At 48.3% G+C, this 15,617-nt stretch overlaps 1 protein-coding gene across 1 annotated transcript in view; it reads right to left on the bottom strand.

Annotated features, from left to right (window-relative positions):
* LOC116971093 (CXXC-type zinc finger protein 4-like) overlaps positions 1 to 15,617 on the bottom strand; it is a 191,291-nt gene that overhangs the window by 54,552 nt on the left and 121,122 nt on the right. The gene's annotated exons all lie outside the window — the stretch shown is intronic.

The following is a 15,617-nucleotide window of genomic DNA, read 5'->3' on the forward strand; positions in this document are numbered from 1 at the left end:
TTTCCCTTGTTTCAAATGGAGTAACACAATATTTAAAATAAGACTTTTAGTTGCTGGGTGGGTGACCCAATTCCACGCCCCTAGGTATCTCCCAGGAAAAAGTGCCTTAAAAAAGATAGATAAAGAGTGTAATAGACAAGCTAAAACATTTTAAAAAACATCAAAAATCACAGCATATAGACATGCTGTGGGTGTATCCCACCCCCTGGTGAAATGATTCTTGTAAATTTCCATAGATGTTAATTTAAGTTAGCTCCGCTCCTTACAGAATAATTTAAAAAAAGGACTGAACAGAAGAGAATATAGCAAAAAAAGAGAGGAAGGTCAGTATATAATTTCATCTGGGGAGCCAGATTTCCAACAAATTAGGTATCATTTTATACAGTGAATACTAGATGAATATTTGGTAATTAGATTAATATATAGAACTTATTAACTAGCTTACTGAAATTGAGATGTCAAATAAATAGCCGATTTAAAATCGGTAGACTTAAAGCAATTTGTTACCACTCGTTCTAATACAATCTCTAAACTTCCGCACATCTTGCCGCAACTTACTCAGTAACTATCAACACTTACTCGACCCCTCTCTCTCTATTAACCTCTGCCGTCTTCCTGGGCCTCCCACCTTCTCGCATCACTACTTGACTCCCCTAACTTTCTGTAACTTCCTAACTAATTCTCACTAATTCTCCCTTTCGATGACACTCTATAACTCTCCCGGCTCACTCTTCCATCCTCTACCCCCTAATTCTCTACTACGTTAACCCTACTCCCCACTTTCTCTACCGTATTCCCTCCTGCTCTGTCATGCAGACTGTCAGAAGGTCTAAGCGTCTTTTTATCGGGCGATTTGTAACAGCCTTCTAAATATGAGCAGCCTATATGAACATAACATAAATTTGGTGATTCTCATAGTTAAATATTAAATGTTAAATTAAAATACACGTCAATGCTTGAGTTTTTTCTATTAGTATGTTAATATGTTAGATACGTTGTTAAAAATTTCAGATTGTTGACACAGCTGCATTATACAGGGAGAGAGTAATCTCTCTCTCTCCATCTCTCCCCCACAACCTCACTGCTCCTCCCCAGGTTTTCACATGAATTCCATTTCTATCTCTAATCCTCGCCCAGACTTAACAGCCCTTATTTCTATAATATCGACCATCTTATACGAACATTTTAATTTTAAACCCAGTGTAAATGCATACAGTGTAAGAAAATTATAAGCCCTTTGTAAACCCTTATAGCTTTTATAACCCCTCTATAAATGAATACAAGGAGTGACTTAAACACACAGTATAACTTCAAGGTAAATAAAACATAGCCCTCCTAAGTGGCCTCGTAAAGTCAGCTCAATGTACTTTCGTGACAAAGCTATGCAAAATGTTACTTATCCTACTTATCCTTTGCAATGTCTTGCGCAAACTTAAATGCTTCCTCAGGGTCGGTGAAGAAGCGTTCAGACCCTTTGTATGTGATCCTGAGTTTGGCAGGATACATTAGGCCATATCTGAGATCTTGTATGTCTCTTAAGATGACTCTCGACTTGGTGAAGAGTGCTCTTTTCTTAACGACTTCGGCTGGATAGTCTCTGAAGATTCGTATGTTGTCTCCTTCAAAAATCAGATTTCTTTTGTTTGCCACTTTCTTCATTATGTCTTCAAGAACTGAGGCGTGATGTAGCTTCAAGATAAACTGTCTTGGTGGAGCTCCAGGTCCTTGTCGGGTTCTCAGAGCTCTACGTGCCCGGTTGAGTTTTGGTCTCTCATCCAGATTAAGTACCTCTTGAAGTAAATCGGCAGCAAAGTCACGAGTATCTTTCCATCTTCTTTTCCTTCCTTCACCCCGACAATCCTTAGATTTTGACGTTTAGATCTAGACATTTTTCGGTCATTTTGGCCAATTGCCCAGAAACACGCTCCAGTTCCGTCTTCAGTCTTTGTGCTGTCTGGGTGATCTCTGTAGTTGCAGATTCCAGTTCTCTGATGGCATCACTGTGTTTTTTTTAAGTGATAATGATGGGTTCTAACTTGTTGCTGACCTCCTCTATGCAAACTTGTACCGTATCAATTTTCTCACATATTTCTGTTCTTCCAGCCGCGATATTTGACTTTACAGCAATAAGTTGCTCACCCAGTTTTGTGTCCAGCTTTTCGAGCTTTTCAGCCAATAACTCTTTATTACCTTGCACCAGAGCTTGTCTTAGTGTTTGCTCTTGTTCTTGTTCCATAGTCAAAGTAGAGCTTTCTTCCTCAGAGCCTTGCTGACGTCACTTACACGACAGCGGGCATCTGCCGGTAAGCGTTTTCTTCAGTCCGTTTTATATTTTCGGATGTTTTTGCGCGTTTTACAGAGAGGAGCTAAATGGCGCACGTCTTAGCTCTCCACAGAAGTCGTCGTGGTTGACTGATGTTGATGACACAGGAGAGAGATAGAACATTGTTGAATGGTGCTGCAACAACAACGTCAAGACCAAAGTAATAATCATTGACATCAGAAAGGGAAAGTCGGGAGACCATGCGCAGGTTTTCAGTCGTGGAAAAAGAAGCTTCAAATTCATGGGCATTAACATCTCGGATGACCTGTCCTGGGCACTGCACATAGGGGTAATCATAAAGAAGGTGTGCTCGTATTTTCTTAGAACTCAGCAACACGTCAGGCTGTTGTTTATAGACTACAGCTCGGCATTCAATACCATCATCCCCTCCAAGCTGGTTACCAAGGACTGAGTTGTCCTGGTTGGGTTGCTCCTGGGCCTGGCCAAGCTGGCCATCCATGAGTCACGGCGCCAGGCAGAAGAAGACTCTGCCCGAGCCGGCTGTCTGCCCCTTTTCAGGGGTTACGTCTCCGCCCAGGTGGGGTTAGAAAGGGACTACGCCCTGTCCATGAACCCCACGCTCCCGTCTCCCCCTTCTCTCCCCCTCTTCTCTCTATCCTCCTCTCTCTCCACTCTTCTCTCTCTCTCCTCGTTTCTCTTCCCCTCATCTCCTCCCGCTCTCCCTCCCTTCTCTCGCTCTCCCTTCTCCCTCCTCCTCTCTCTCCCCTCTTCTCTCTCTCCTCCTCTCTCTCCACTCTTCTCTATCTCCTCCTCTCTCTTCCCCTCCTCTCACCCCCACTCTCTCTCCCTTCTCTCTCCCTACCTTCTCCCTCCCTTCTCTCTCCCTCCCTTCTCTCCACACACCCCCCTCTCTCTCCCTCCTCTCTCTCCCCTTCTATCCCCCTTCTCTCTCTCCTCCGTCTCCACCTATGGGAGCGTCCCACAGTCACTGACTGTGATGCACCGCCATCAGACCCCAACCTCCACACCAGGGTGATTTCCTCCCCCACCCTCCCTCTGACCGCGGTCAGTGACTGTGGGACGCTCCTGCGGGTGGAGACGGAGAAAAGAGAGAAGTGGGAGAGAGAGAAGGGAGAGAGGGGGTGGGGGGGAGAGAAGGGGGGAGAGAGAGGAGAAGAGAGAGAAGAAGAGAGAGAAGAGTGGAGAGAGAGGAGGAGAGAGAGAAGAGGGGAGAGGGGGAGAGAGAGAAGGGGGAGCGAGAGAAGGGAGAGAGAGAAGGGAGGGAAAGAGAAGGGACAGAAAGGGGGGGAGAGAAGGGGAAGAGAGAGGAGAAGTGAGAGAAGAGTGGAGAGAGAGAGGAGGAGAGAGAGAAGAGGGGGAAGTGAAGAGGGGAGAGAAGGGAGAGAGAGAAGGGAGAGAGAGAAGGGAGAGAGAGAAGGGAGAGAGAGAAGGGAGAGAGAGAGGAGGAGAGAGAGAAGAGGGGAGAGAGAAGGTGGAGACGGGAGCGTGAGGTTCATTTTCCCACACAAGCCATAGGTGACTGGGAAATCTGAACCCAAGCACCAAGTTGAAAGCAGCCGAAGGTGTGCATCCCTCGGGACAGCCCCCACTCTCCCACGGCCACCCTCCGCGGGCTGCGGGTCGGGTGGAGCGGAGGTTTGGGACAATGTTCATGCCTTCACAGTGATATGATGGACACGGGGGTCTGGACCAATCGCTGGCAAGCCCCGCCCCCCGGCAATGTCAAGTCCGTTATTGGACTTTTCTGTTGAGCGGCAGTCGGTCCTTTGGCCTGTAGGCGACGCGGCCTTTCGGGTAGGTGGCGTTCCGACAGAGCGGCTATTCGGTAAGTTTGCTTTTAGGCGATGCAGCTTTTCGGTTCCTTGGGATATAGGCGTCCCGCCCTTTCGGTTAGTTTGCTTTCAGGCATCCCATCCTTTTGGTTAGTAGGCGTTTTGTCTTCAGACTCTTTCGGTTTATTGGCGTTTCGGCCTCGTTTCCATTCCGTTCTTTTGCGTCGACTTCTTTGGTTTGGCCTCTCGTCTGTCGGCGCCACATCCGCACATGCATAATACGTATGTATGAGAGAAGGTAAGTTGTAGGATTACAGGGAAATGAGCAGGTAAATGGGATTAAGAGCAGCAAGCATGGAGCACTGGGCTGAATAGTGTCTGTGTTGTAATGATAATACGATCAGAGATGTATCGAGGTAAGATGCCTCTGAAGATTCTCTGTGGGTAGGTAATTCACTGCTGGACATATCTGTGGGATTCTTGTTCTGATTTCTAGTGGTATCTCAACTGGGACATCTAGGGAATGGGTATCTCAGCAGCTGACTGCCAGACAAACCATGCCGCATCAGTTTTGTCAAAGAATCTGCAGTTCTGAAGCTACCTCTTCAGGTCACCTGTTGCCAACTGAGTGGCCTTTTAAATAACAAAAAACCATAAACAAGCACAATATAGTGCCATGGAGGGTCACTAAGTCATACAGCCCAGTAACAGGCCCTCCTGTCCAATCATCATAATCTTACTTGCACTAACCTCACATTCCCATCAATTCCTTCAGATTCTACCACTCACCAATGCATCATGGACAATTTACAATGACCTAACGAACTGCACATCATTGGTGTATGGAAGGAAACCAGAGCAGAAAAACATACAAACTTCACACAAACAGCTCCGGAGATCAGGATTGAACCCAAGATACTGGAGCGCTAAGGCAGTAACTTGACTACTTGCACTACAGTATCACCCATATTCCTATTTGCACTGAGTTTTCTCCATGGTAGCTGCAATGTGAAGTTTTGAGCTCTTATTTAGGTTGGAATGTCAGAAACACGTGAAACATATTTTTTGAGATTAACTTCACACCCCAGGGTACCTGGCTCCAATGTTGTTATTGTGATGTTTCATGCCCCTTTCTCTTGTACTCTTGGCAATATTTTTTCCTCCCTCGATATTATTTAAACTGGCAATGCAGCCAGTATCTCACCTTGGCTTCCTGGCATTGCAGGTGTCATTCCACTTCTCAGGTTGCAATGTGATTTTGGAAGACAGAAAGGCGCCATTTAAATGCAAGTCTTTGTTTTCCCCATTCTCCTATCAATCAAGGCTGCATGATCACAAAATTTATACGAGCAAAATCTAACCTATAGCAAAGATAAGTCAATAAAAAGATTTACCCTGCTTAAAGAGAAAATTATCCCCAGGTTGAGCAGTGAAGTTTGCAGTCCATTAATTTTGCATGTTCTGTCATTTCCCCGAGCAGTACATTTAGCAGTAGGATCAGCTAAGCAACAACTCAGGCTTCAAAGGCACATTGGTTTATCTGCATCGCTGCATGACCTCTTTGGGAACAATTCCTGCAGCGTTTCATCTGACATATCCAGGCAGCCTAATAAACAGCAGGAACGAAGAGATCAGCTTTAAATGTTCACTCATGTGATTCCCTGCCCTGGCTTTGAAATCGATTTGCAAAGGCCACCGACGCCTCTGTGTAGCCACCTCGTTGGCTGGCTGGAAGATTATCGCAGACAGCGCTGCATTTTCGTAAATTGTTTCCTGATAACGGTGATGTAATGATGGGTAGACGCAAAAAGCTGGAGTAACTCAGCGGGACAGGCAGCATCTCTGGAGAGAAAGAATGGGTGACGTTTCGTGTCGAGACCCTTCTTCAGACCCGAAACGTTACCCATTCCTTCTCCCCACAGATGCTGCCCATCCCGCTGAGTTTTTTGTGTCTATCTTCCGTTTAAACCAGCATCTGTAGTTCCTTCCTACACAAGTGACGATGGATCCCAGCTTTCTTACACATCTGCCAAATAGCAGCTGGAACCGTTTTGAACTGTAAATTCAAAATGGGCATTCTTGCATGGAGCTCTGTGTCACACATTGCCAGCTGTGTTCACCTCTGACAGACATTGCGGGATAGTTGTAGAGCCCGAGTGATGAGAGGGATGGCCAAGTTGGAGGGAACCTGGTGACCAGAGGGAGGAATCCGAGTTCTTCTGCATAAACATTGACTGGCCCAGTTTTAACAACTTTCCTATATCACTGGTCACCCCGCCATCAATACCGATCTGATGGAGGCTAGATCAATCCATTGCCAGAATGAACCCTGTGGTCTCAGGGATGACGCCAGGTTCGGCAGTGAACACACTGACACTCACATTACGGTGAACTCACATAATAAATTTTGTTTACACATACGAGAAAGTTCAGGACTACATAGGGGTGCTGTCCCTAGTCAGGGCGCATGTGAGGTGGCGCTGGTGGTCCTGGGCTTGTCTCGGCAGATTAGCCCTTGTCCCGAAAGAGGAGACGTGGCAATCTCAGGTTTCTCACTTGCCTCGAGAGGAGATGCTGTCAGTCCCAGGCTTATTCTGACGACTCAGCTTTAGACGCTGGCACCCTTATCTCACCCCCCCCCACCATCCCACCCCCCCCCCCCCCCCCCCACCCTCCCACCCCCCCCACCTTTTCCCTGTGCCTCACCTGGACACACACCCATATCTCCCCTCCCCCCCTTCCACCCACATCCCTTCATCTGGCTTCACAATTCACAACTTTTCTATCCTTATCTCACACATTTTGTCTTTTCATAATTGGCCTTTGTACAGCTATCTGCCTATCAAGACACCCTTACCTGTATTGACCTATCAGTTCCAAGCTTTATATTATCTTCCAGCTTTCTTTCCCATCCCCCACCACCTCATCAGACTGAAGAAGGGTCCCAAACCAAAATGTCACCTTTCCATGTTAGCTTGCACAGCTGCCTGACCCGCTGAGTTACTCTTGCACTTTGTGCCTTTTTTGAAAACTAATTTACTGTCTACCCTATCTATCCCTTTCATAATTTTATATATCTCTATCAGGTCACCTTACAGCCTCCTCTGCCCTAGGGGGAACAAACCCAGCTTTTCCAGACTACTTATAACTGATATGCTCCAGAGCGGGCAACATCCTACTGAATCTCTTCTGAGTTCATAGGTTATAGCAGAATTAGACCATTCGTCCCAACAAGTCCACTCTGCCATTCAATGATGGCTCATCTATCTTTCCCTCTCAGCCCCATTCTCCTGCCTTCTGCCCATAACCCCTGGAGTTATGTAAACTCACTGGCCCCACTGTAAACTTTGCCTGTGTGTGAATGTGTGTGAGTGATTGGTGGTGGTCGGAGGGGCCGTAGGCGCAGAATGGCAGCCACGCTTCCGTCAGTCTGCCCCAGGGCAGCTGTGGCTACAGAAGTAGCTTACCACCACTGAGTGTGACTGAGGAGTGAATGAATAATGCGATGTAAAGCGCCTTGAGTATTAGAAAGGTGCTATATAAATCCCATCCATCATTATTATTATTATTATTAAACTCTCCTGTGCAATCACATCCTTCCTATAATGTGGCTATTATGAATTACACACAATTCCAGGTCTGGCCTAACCAATGTTTTATAACGTTATAACATGACATGGCAGCTCTAATATGCCCCAGCCAATGAAGACAAGTGTCCAGGGTGCTTTCTGCACCACCATGTCCACTGTGCTGCCATGTCCAAGGATTTATAGACGTACCTCAAGATCCCTTTGTTCACCCCTACCATTAGGTGGGTGGTTCAGGTACTTGTCTAAATCCTTTAGTGTTGTGAAAGAATCTGCCTCATCACCTCATCAATGGCCCTACCATTTTGTTCTGGTCTGCCCTCCTAAAATGCATTTCTTCATGCTGGTACAGATCAAATTCCATAGGCAATTTATCACTAACAACATCTCCTTCTCATAGGTCCACCTCAAGATTGTATACTTAGCCCCTTATTCTATTTTTATTTACACCCATGACTATGTGGCTAATGCCATCTACAAATTCTCCAGCTCCAGCTCCAATGCCATCTACAAATTCAGCAATGACTCCACTGTTGTTGAACAAATGGGCGGTATGGTGGCATATTGGTAGAGTTACTGCCTTACAGCTCCAGAGACCTGGGTTTGATCTTGACTATGGATGCTCTTGGCTGTATGGAGCATCATGCGAAGCGTCACCTATCCATGTCGTCCAGATTCGATGTGGAAGTCTTCTTCAGATTGATTGTAGTGGGGGATGGGAGGGGGGTCAGAAGAAAGCTGGAAAAGCAGTGGGGACAGGATTAAAGCCTGGTGAGTGATAGGTGGATACAGATGACGAGGTTTAATTTGCTGATGGTTGGACAAACTCCAGAGATGAAAAGACAAAAGGCGATAAGATGAGGAGGCACGGAGAGAGAGAGGCGTGAAATGTGAAGCCAGAGGAAGGGATATGGGTGGAATGGCGTGGAGGAAGAGGAAGAGGAAATGGGGGCAAGATTGTGGGAGTAATTGGTGTACATCCAGGTGGGGCACAATGAGAGAGGTGGGAAAAAAGAGGAGGGGTGTTTGTTGGTTTGTTACCTCAAATTAGAAAATTCAATGATCATATAGCCTTTGGGCTTTTCATCTTTGGCCTTTGTCCAGCCATCTGACAATTAACTTTCCTTACTTGTATTCACTTGCTCCCAATCTATTTTGCAAGACCCTGACTTATATTATTGAAATTGGTCTCTCCCAATTTAGGACAAATTGCAAATTGCAGACCGTCCCTATCCCTTTGCACAACTACCTTAGACTTTCAGAATTATGCAAATTGATGAGTTCCACAAAACGCTCACGCACAGATATTTATTACTTATTTGCCTTTTTCCATGTACCAGAGCTCATCACCACACTGGTCAAGAGCTATTTCCAAGACCTGCAGCTGTGCTTCACAACAGCTGACTTCAGTACAACATGGCAGCGCTTGGAAGTAGGCATCATGGCAGGCTGCACAGTCTCACCCTTGGCCTTTACAATGGCCATGGAAGTCATCATCAGGGCCTCAAAATGGGTGGTGGGCGGTGAACGAACCAGGGCTGGGCTCCGTCTGCCACCCATCAGGGCATACATGGACGACATGACCACACTAACCACTACTGCAGCATGCACCAAGCGGCTACTTGGAAAGCTGCAGGAGAACATCAAGTGGGCCCGAATGAAGATCAAACCAAGTAAATCTCGAAGCATCTCCATAGTCAAGGGGGTGCTTAGAGACACAAGGTTCTGTATCGGTGACGACCCTATACCAACAGTGTCTGAACAGCCAGTTAAAAGCCTGGGCAGATGGTACAATGCAAGTCTCAAGGATAAAGAGCAGGTGGAACAACTAAGGCAAGAAATTGTCAATGGCCTGGAGAACATCAATCAGACCCTACTGCCTGGGAAACTGAAGCTCTGGTGCCTACAGTTTGGACTCCTTCCTCGGACAATGTGGCCACTGACCATTTATGAAGCCCCAATAACAACTGTGGAGAAGATGGAGCGAACCATAACTTCATACGCGAAGAAATGGCTCGGGGTCCCACGATGTCTAACTAACATCGGCCTATATGGCAAAGGGGTCCTGGAACTACCTCTCACTAGTCTAACAGAGGAATACAAGTGTTCTAAAGTAAGACTTCAGATGACACTGAGGGACTCTAGAGACAAGACCATCAGTGCTGTTGTGCCGCCCCTAGTAACTGGCCGGAAGTGGACGCCATCTGATGCAGTACAGCAAGCTTCATCAGCCCTGAGATACAAAGACATCGTGGGGCAAGTCCAGCAGGGAAGAGGAGGCTTTGGCCTTACGACAAGTAAACCAACTTGGCGAAAGGCCACAACATCAGAGCGGAGGACATTGGTGGTCGAGGAGGTGCGGCGACAAGAGGAGGCCGCAAGAAGTGCAAAGGCGGTCTCTCTTGCCAAACAGGGGCAATGGATGCAGTGGGAAGGTGTGGAGCGGAGGAAGATCAGCTGGAAAGAACTATGGGAAATGGAAGCAAGCAAGATCAGCTTCATCATCAGAGCGACTTATGACGTGCTTCCATCACCAAAGAACCTCCATCAGTGGTACGGCGAGGATCCAACCTGTGCCCTCTGCCCAACTCCAGCGACCCTCAAACACATCATGGTAGGCTGCAAGACCAGCCTCACGCAAGGGAGATACACGTGGCGGCATAATCAGGTACTAAAAAGCCTGGCATCAGCCCTTGAGAACAGGCGGTGTGCGACCAACTCCTTGCCTCCGAGAGCAAGCAACCCCCTCCCCCTAAGGGCAACAACCTTTGTCCGAGAAGGACAGAAAACATCTAAACATCCTTCCACCAGATCAGAAGAAGGAAACCTATGCAGGGCCCGCGACTGGAGGATGCTGGCGGACATCGGCCGACAACTAGTTTTTCCACCTGAAATTGCTTCCACCAACCTCAGGCCAGACTTGGTGTTCTGGTCCCCTTCACAGAAGACTGCTTACATCATAGAGCTCACAGTTCCATGGGAGAACTCTGTTGAGGAGGCCTATGAGCGTAAGAAGCTGCGTTACGCAGAGCTTGCAGCAGAGGCAACGCAGCGTGGCTGGAACACCAAAGTCTATCCAGTTGAAGTGGGATGCAGAGGATTTGTTGCGTCATCTACCATCAGACTGCTGAAGGAGCTTGGAATCCACGGTCAGGCTCTGCGGAAGACCATAAGATCACTCTCAGAGGCGGCTGAGAGAAGCAGCCGGTGGATTTGGCTCAAGCGGAAAGACCCATGCTGGGCCCCAAGTATTTCAGGGTGAATCTTTGGGACGGTTTGACACGGGACACGCGCTGAGGGCTGATCATCCTGCAACGGGCCGCCCTTGTGGAGGGTGTATAGTGTTAAAAGGCCGAAACACCCAGTGATGCAAGGGTACACTACTGATGATGTGTCCTGTGCCCAACTGTCCTAAAGGTTACCCAGGCCAAGATATACGTATCCACTCCCCCACCCCCACCCCCCCCCCCCCCCCCCGCCCCCCCCCCCACAGATGTTGAGCGTCTACCACTCACAACAAACAACGAATGTCGTGAAATGCTCCCCACCTATTGGCACAAGGGACTTCTTAACATCTAGTCCTGTGTATTTGATTCTGATAATCTGGACTCGTCCAGTGACTGCTGTGAAAGGACAGCTGACAACATGGGAAAGTCCACGTGACAGCTTGGAGAGACAGCTGACAGGAGGGAACAGACCCCACTGGGGCCGTCATGGGCTAGCTACCCATGATAGCAGTCCCCAACGCTGTTTCAGTTAGTTGGAGACACCCGCTAAATGCTACTAAAAGTAAATTAAAGAGAATACCCCTAGAGCCTGCGAGAGCGGGGGCGGAAGATGGCTCACCGATTGATAACACGGTTACAGACCCAGGAACGGAAACGACTACGGACAAGGAGAGCATGGCACATGAGACATCCACAACAGCTGCGGGACACAAACTTCAGGTGTGCATTTGTGGTTGGGAGAAAATTACATCAGTGAAGGGCTTGAAGATCCACCAAGGGAAGAAAAAGTGCTTGAGAGAGCAGAGACATGGGCCTCGCATTGACCAGTACTTCTTACGAAGCAACCAGTCAAATCAGTCGAGTGAAGCACAGCGACAGGACTCAAACCAAAGTTCGCAGAGCATCAGCACCCATGTCACTGAAGAGGGTGATACAAGCACAGAAATGCCGGTGGAGGAGCCCACGCAACAACGACAAAGACCTCCATTGGAGGGAAAGATCAAAGGGCACAAACCTGGAGTGAAATGGCCCAAAGCTGTTGAAAAGAAAGAGTGGGAGACGGTCAACAGTGACCTTATACATATCTTGGAGCAACAAGCGGGCACAGCAGTGGAAAAGCTTGAAAGGATGGGCAACACAATCTACAGCTATGGAGAAGAACGGTTTGGGGTGAGTAAAGGGAGAGGTGGAAAGAAATTACCAACACCAATCAAGTCCAGGAGGCAGCAGGAGATCGAGAGGCTAATCAGAGAGAGGAGACAGTTGAAAAAGCAATGGAAAAAAGCAACTGAGGCAGAGAGAGAAGGTCTCATGCTACTCCAAGAGGACATCAAGAGCCGATTGGCAACCTTGCGAAAAGCAGAGAACTTGAGGAAACTTCGCAGGAAGAAAGAACACACAAGAACACGGTTCTACAAAGACCCTTTCAAGTTCATCAAAGACCTCTTCGCAAAGGAAAAAAGTGGAACTTTGAAAACATCAAAACGGGAATTGGAGGAACACCTGGAAAAGGCCCACCAAGACACGAAAAGGCATGAGCAGTTAGTCATCCCACATGACATCCCGCCTATTCAACCACCTGAATTCAACCTGGACACCAGCCCTCCAAGATGGAAAGAGGTAGAGAACACTGTCCGGCGAGCAAGAGCAGCATCAGCTCCGGGGCCAAATGGAGTACCATACAAGCTCTACAAGAACGCACCGGATGTGTTACGCTTTCTATGGAAGCTCATGAGGGTGGTGTGGAAGAAGCAAACAATACCTAAGGCGTGGCGAAGGGCCGGCGGCGTGCTAATACCTAAAGAAAAGGATGCGTCAGACATCAGCCAATTCCGGCCAATATGTCTCCTCAACGTCGAGGGAAAAATCTTTTTCAGCATTGTATCACAAAGGCTGTCCACCTATCTGGTAACAAACAAGTACATTGATACATCTGTACAGAAAGCAGGAATTCCAGGATTTTCGGGCTGCTTGGAGCATACAAGCATGATCTGGCACCAGATCCAAGCAGCTAAGAAGGAGAAGAGAGACCTACATGTGATCTTCCTCGATCTGGCCAATGCATTTGGTTCAGTTCCCCATGAACTCCTTTGGGAATCTTTTGCCTTTTTCCATGTACCAGAGCTCATCACCACACTGGTCAAGAGCTATTTCCAAGACCTGCAGCTGTGCTTCACAACAGCTGACTTCAGTACAACATGGCAGCGCTTGGAAGTAGGCATCATGGCAGGCTGCACAGTCTCACCCTTGGCCTTTACAATGGCCATGGAAGTCATCATCAGGGCCTCAAAATGGGTGGTGGGCGGTGAACGAACCAGGGCTGGGCTCCGTCTGCCACCCATCAGGGCATACATGGACGACATGACCACACTAACCACTACTGCAGCATGCACCAAGCGGCTACTTGGAAAGCTGCAGGAGAACATCAAGTGGGCCCGAATGAAGATCAAACCAAGTAAATCTCGAAGCATCTCCATAGTCAAGGGGGTGCTTAGAGACACAAGGTTCTGTATCGGTGACGACCCTATACCAACAGTGTCTGAACAGCCAGTTAAAAGCCTGGGCAGATGGTACAATGCAAGTCTCAAGGATAAAGAGCAGGTGGAACAACTAAGGCAAGAAATTGTCAATGGCCTGGAGAACATCAATCAGACCCTACTGCCTGGGAAACTGAAGCTCTGGTGCCTACAGTTTGGACTCCTTCCTCGGACAATGTGGCCACTGACCATTTATGAAGCCCCAATAACAACTGTGGAGAAGATGGAGCGAACCATAACTTCATACGCGAAGAAATGGCTCGGGGTCCCACGATGTCTAACTGACATCGGCCTATATGGCAAAGGGGTCCTGGAACTACCTCTCACTAGTCTAACAGAGGAATACAAGTGTTCTAAAGTAAGACTTCAGATGACACTGAGGGACTCTAGAGACAAGACCATCAGTGCTGTTGCGCCGCCCCTAGTAACTGGCCGGAAGTGGACGCCATCTGATGCAGTACAGCAAGCTTCATCAGCCCTGAGATACAAAGACATCGTGGGGCAAGTCCAGCAGGGAAGAGGAGGCTTTGGCCTTACGACAAGTAAACCAACTTGGCGAAAGGCCACAACATCAGAGCGGAGGACATTGGTGGTCGAGGAGGTGCGGCGACAAGAGGAGGCCGCAAGAAGTGCAAAGGCGGTCTCTCTTGCCAAACAGGGGCAATGGATGCAGTGGGAAGGTGTGGAGCGGAGGAAGATCAGCTGGAAAGAACTATGGGAAATGGAAGCAAGCAAGATCAGCTTCATCATCAGAGCGACTTATGACGTGCTTCCATCACCAAAGAACCTCCATCAGTGGTACGGCGAGGATCCAACCTGTGCCCTCTGCCCAACTCCAGCGACCCTCAAACACATCATGGTAGGCTGCAAGACCAGCCTCACGCAAGGGAGATACACGTGGCGGCATAATCAGGTACTAAAAAGCCTGGCATCAGCCCTTGAGAACAGGCGGTGTGCGACCAACTCCTTGCCTCCGAGAGCAAGCAACCCCCTCCCCCTAAGGGCAACAACCTTTGTCCGAGAAGGACAGAAAACATCTAAACATCCTTCCACCAGATCAGAAGAAGGAAACCTATGCAGGGCCCGCGACTGGAGGATGCTGGCGGACATCGGCCGACAACTAGTTTTTCCACCTGAAATTGCTTCCACCAACCTCAGGCCAGACTTGGTGTTCTGGTCCCCTTCACAGAAGACTGCTTACATCATAGAGCTCACAGTTCCATGGGAGAACTCTGTTGAGGAGGCCTATGAGCGTAAGAAGCTGCGTTACGCAGAGCTTGCAGCAGAGGCAACGCAGCGTGGCTGGAACACCAAAGTCTATCCAGTTGAAGTGGGATGCAGAGGATTTGTTGCGTCATCTACCATCAGACTGCTGAAGGAGCTTGGAATCCACGGTCAGGCTCTGCGGAAGACCATAAGATCACTCTCAGAGGCGGCTGAGAGAAGCAGCCGGTGGATTTGGCTCAAGCGGAAAGACCCATGCTGGGCCCCAAGTATTTCAGGGTGAATCTTTGGGACGGTTTGACACGGGACACGCGCTGAGGGCTGATCATCCTGCAGCGGGCCGCCCTTGTGGAGGGTGTATAGTGTTAAAAGGCCGAAACACCCAGTGATGCAAGGGTACACTACTGATGATGTGTCCTGTGCCCAACTGTCCTAAAGGTTACCCAGGCCAAGATATACGTATCCACTCCCCAACCCCCACCCCCCCCCCCGCCCCCCCCCCACAGATGTTGAGCGTCTACCACTCTCAACAATCAACGAATGTCGTGAAATGCTCCCCACCTATTGGCACAAGGGACTTCTTAACATCTAGTCCTGTGTATTTGATTCTTCTTCTACTTGACCGGCTTCATTTCTCAAGGTTATCCATTCAAGACATCCTCCTTGAGTACTGGCAATATGTTCTACATGATCACTATAGCAATGCCCCTCCTCCTCAATCTGCAAACAACCCCCAATTCCATCTCCCCTTCAATGTAGAAACCTATACACCCTGGAACATTGAACCTCGAGTCCTGTCAGTCTTTCAAACCCTTTCTGAGATTGCAATAATATAATATTTCCATGAGCTGATGGTGCTCTACATTCACCAGTCTTAACTGTTAGACTCCTGGCATTAAAAGGTCTGGGGTAACCTATGTGTCTCATTGTGCTGCCAGCTACTCTACCTCATGGACTCATTTGGA

Source organism: Amblyraja radiata, chromosome 3 (genome assembly GCF_010909765.2).
Source record: "Amblyraja radiata isolate CabotCenter1 chromosome 3, sAmbRad1.1.pri, whole genome shotgun sequence".
Classification (NCBI taxonomy): domain Eukaryota; kingdom Metazoa; phylum Chordata; class Chondrichthyes; order Rajiformes; family Rajidae; genus Amblyraja; species Amblyraja radiata.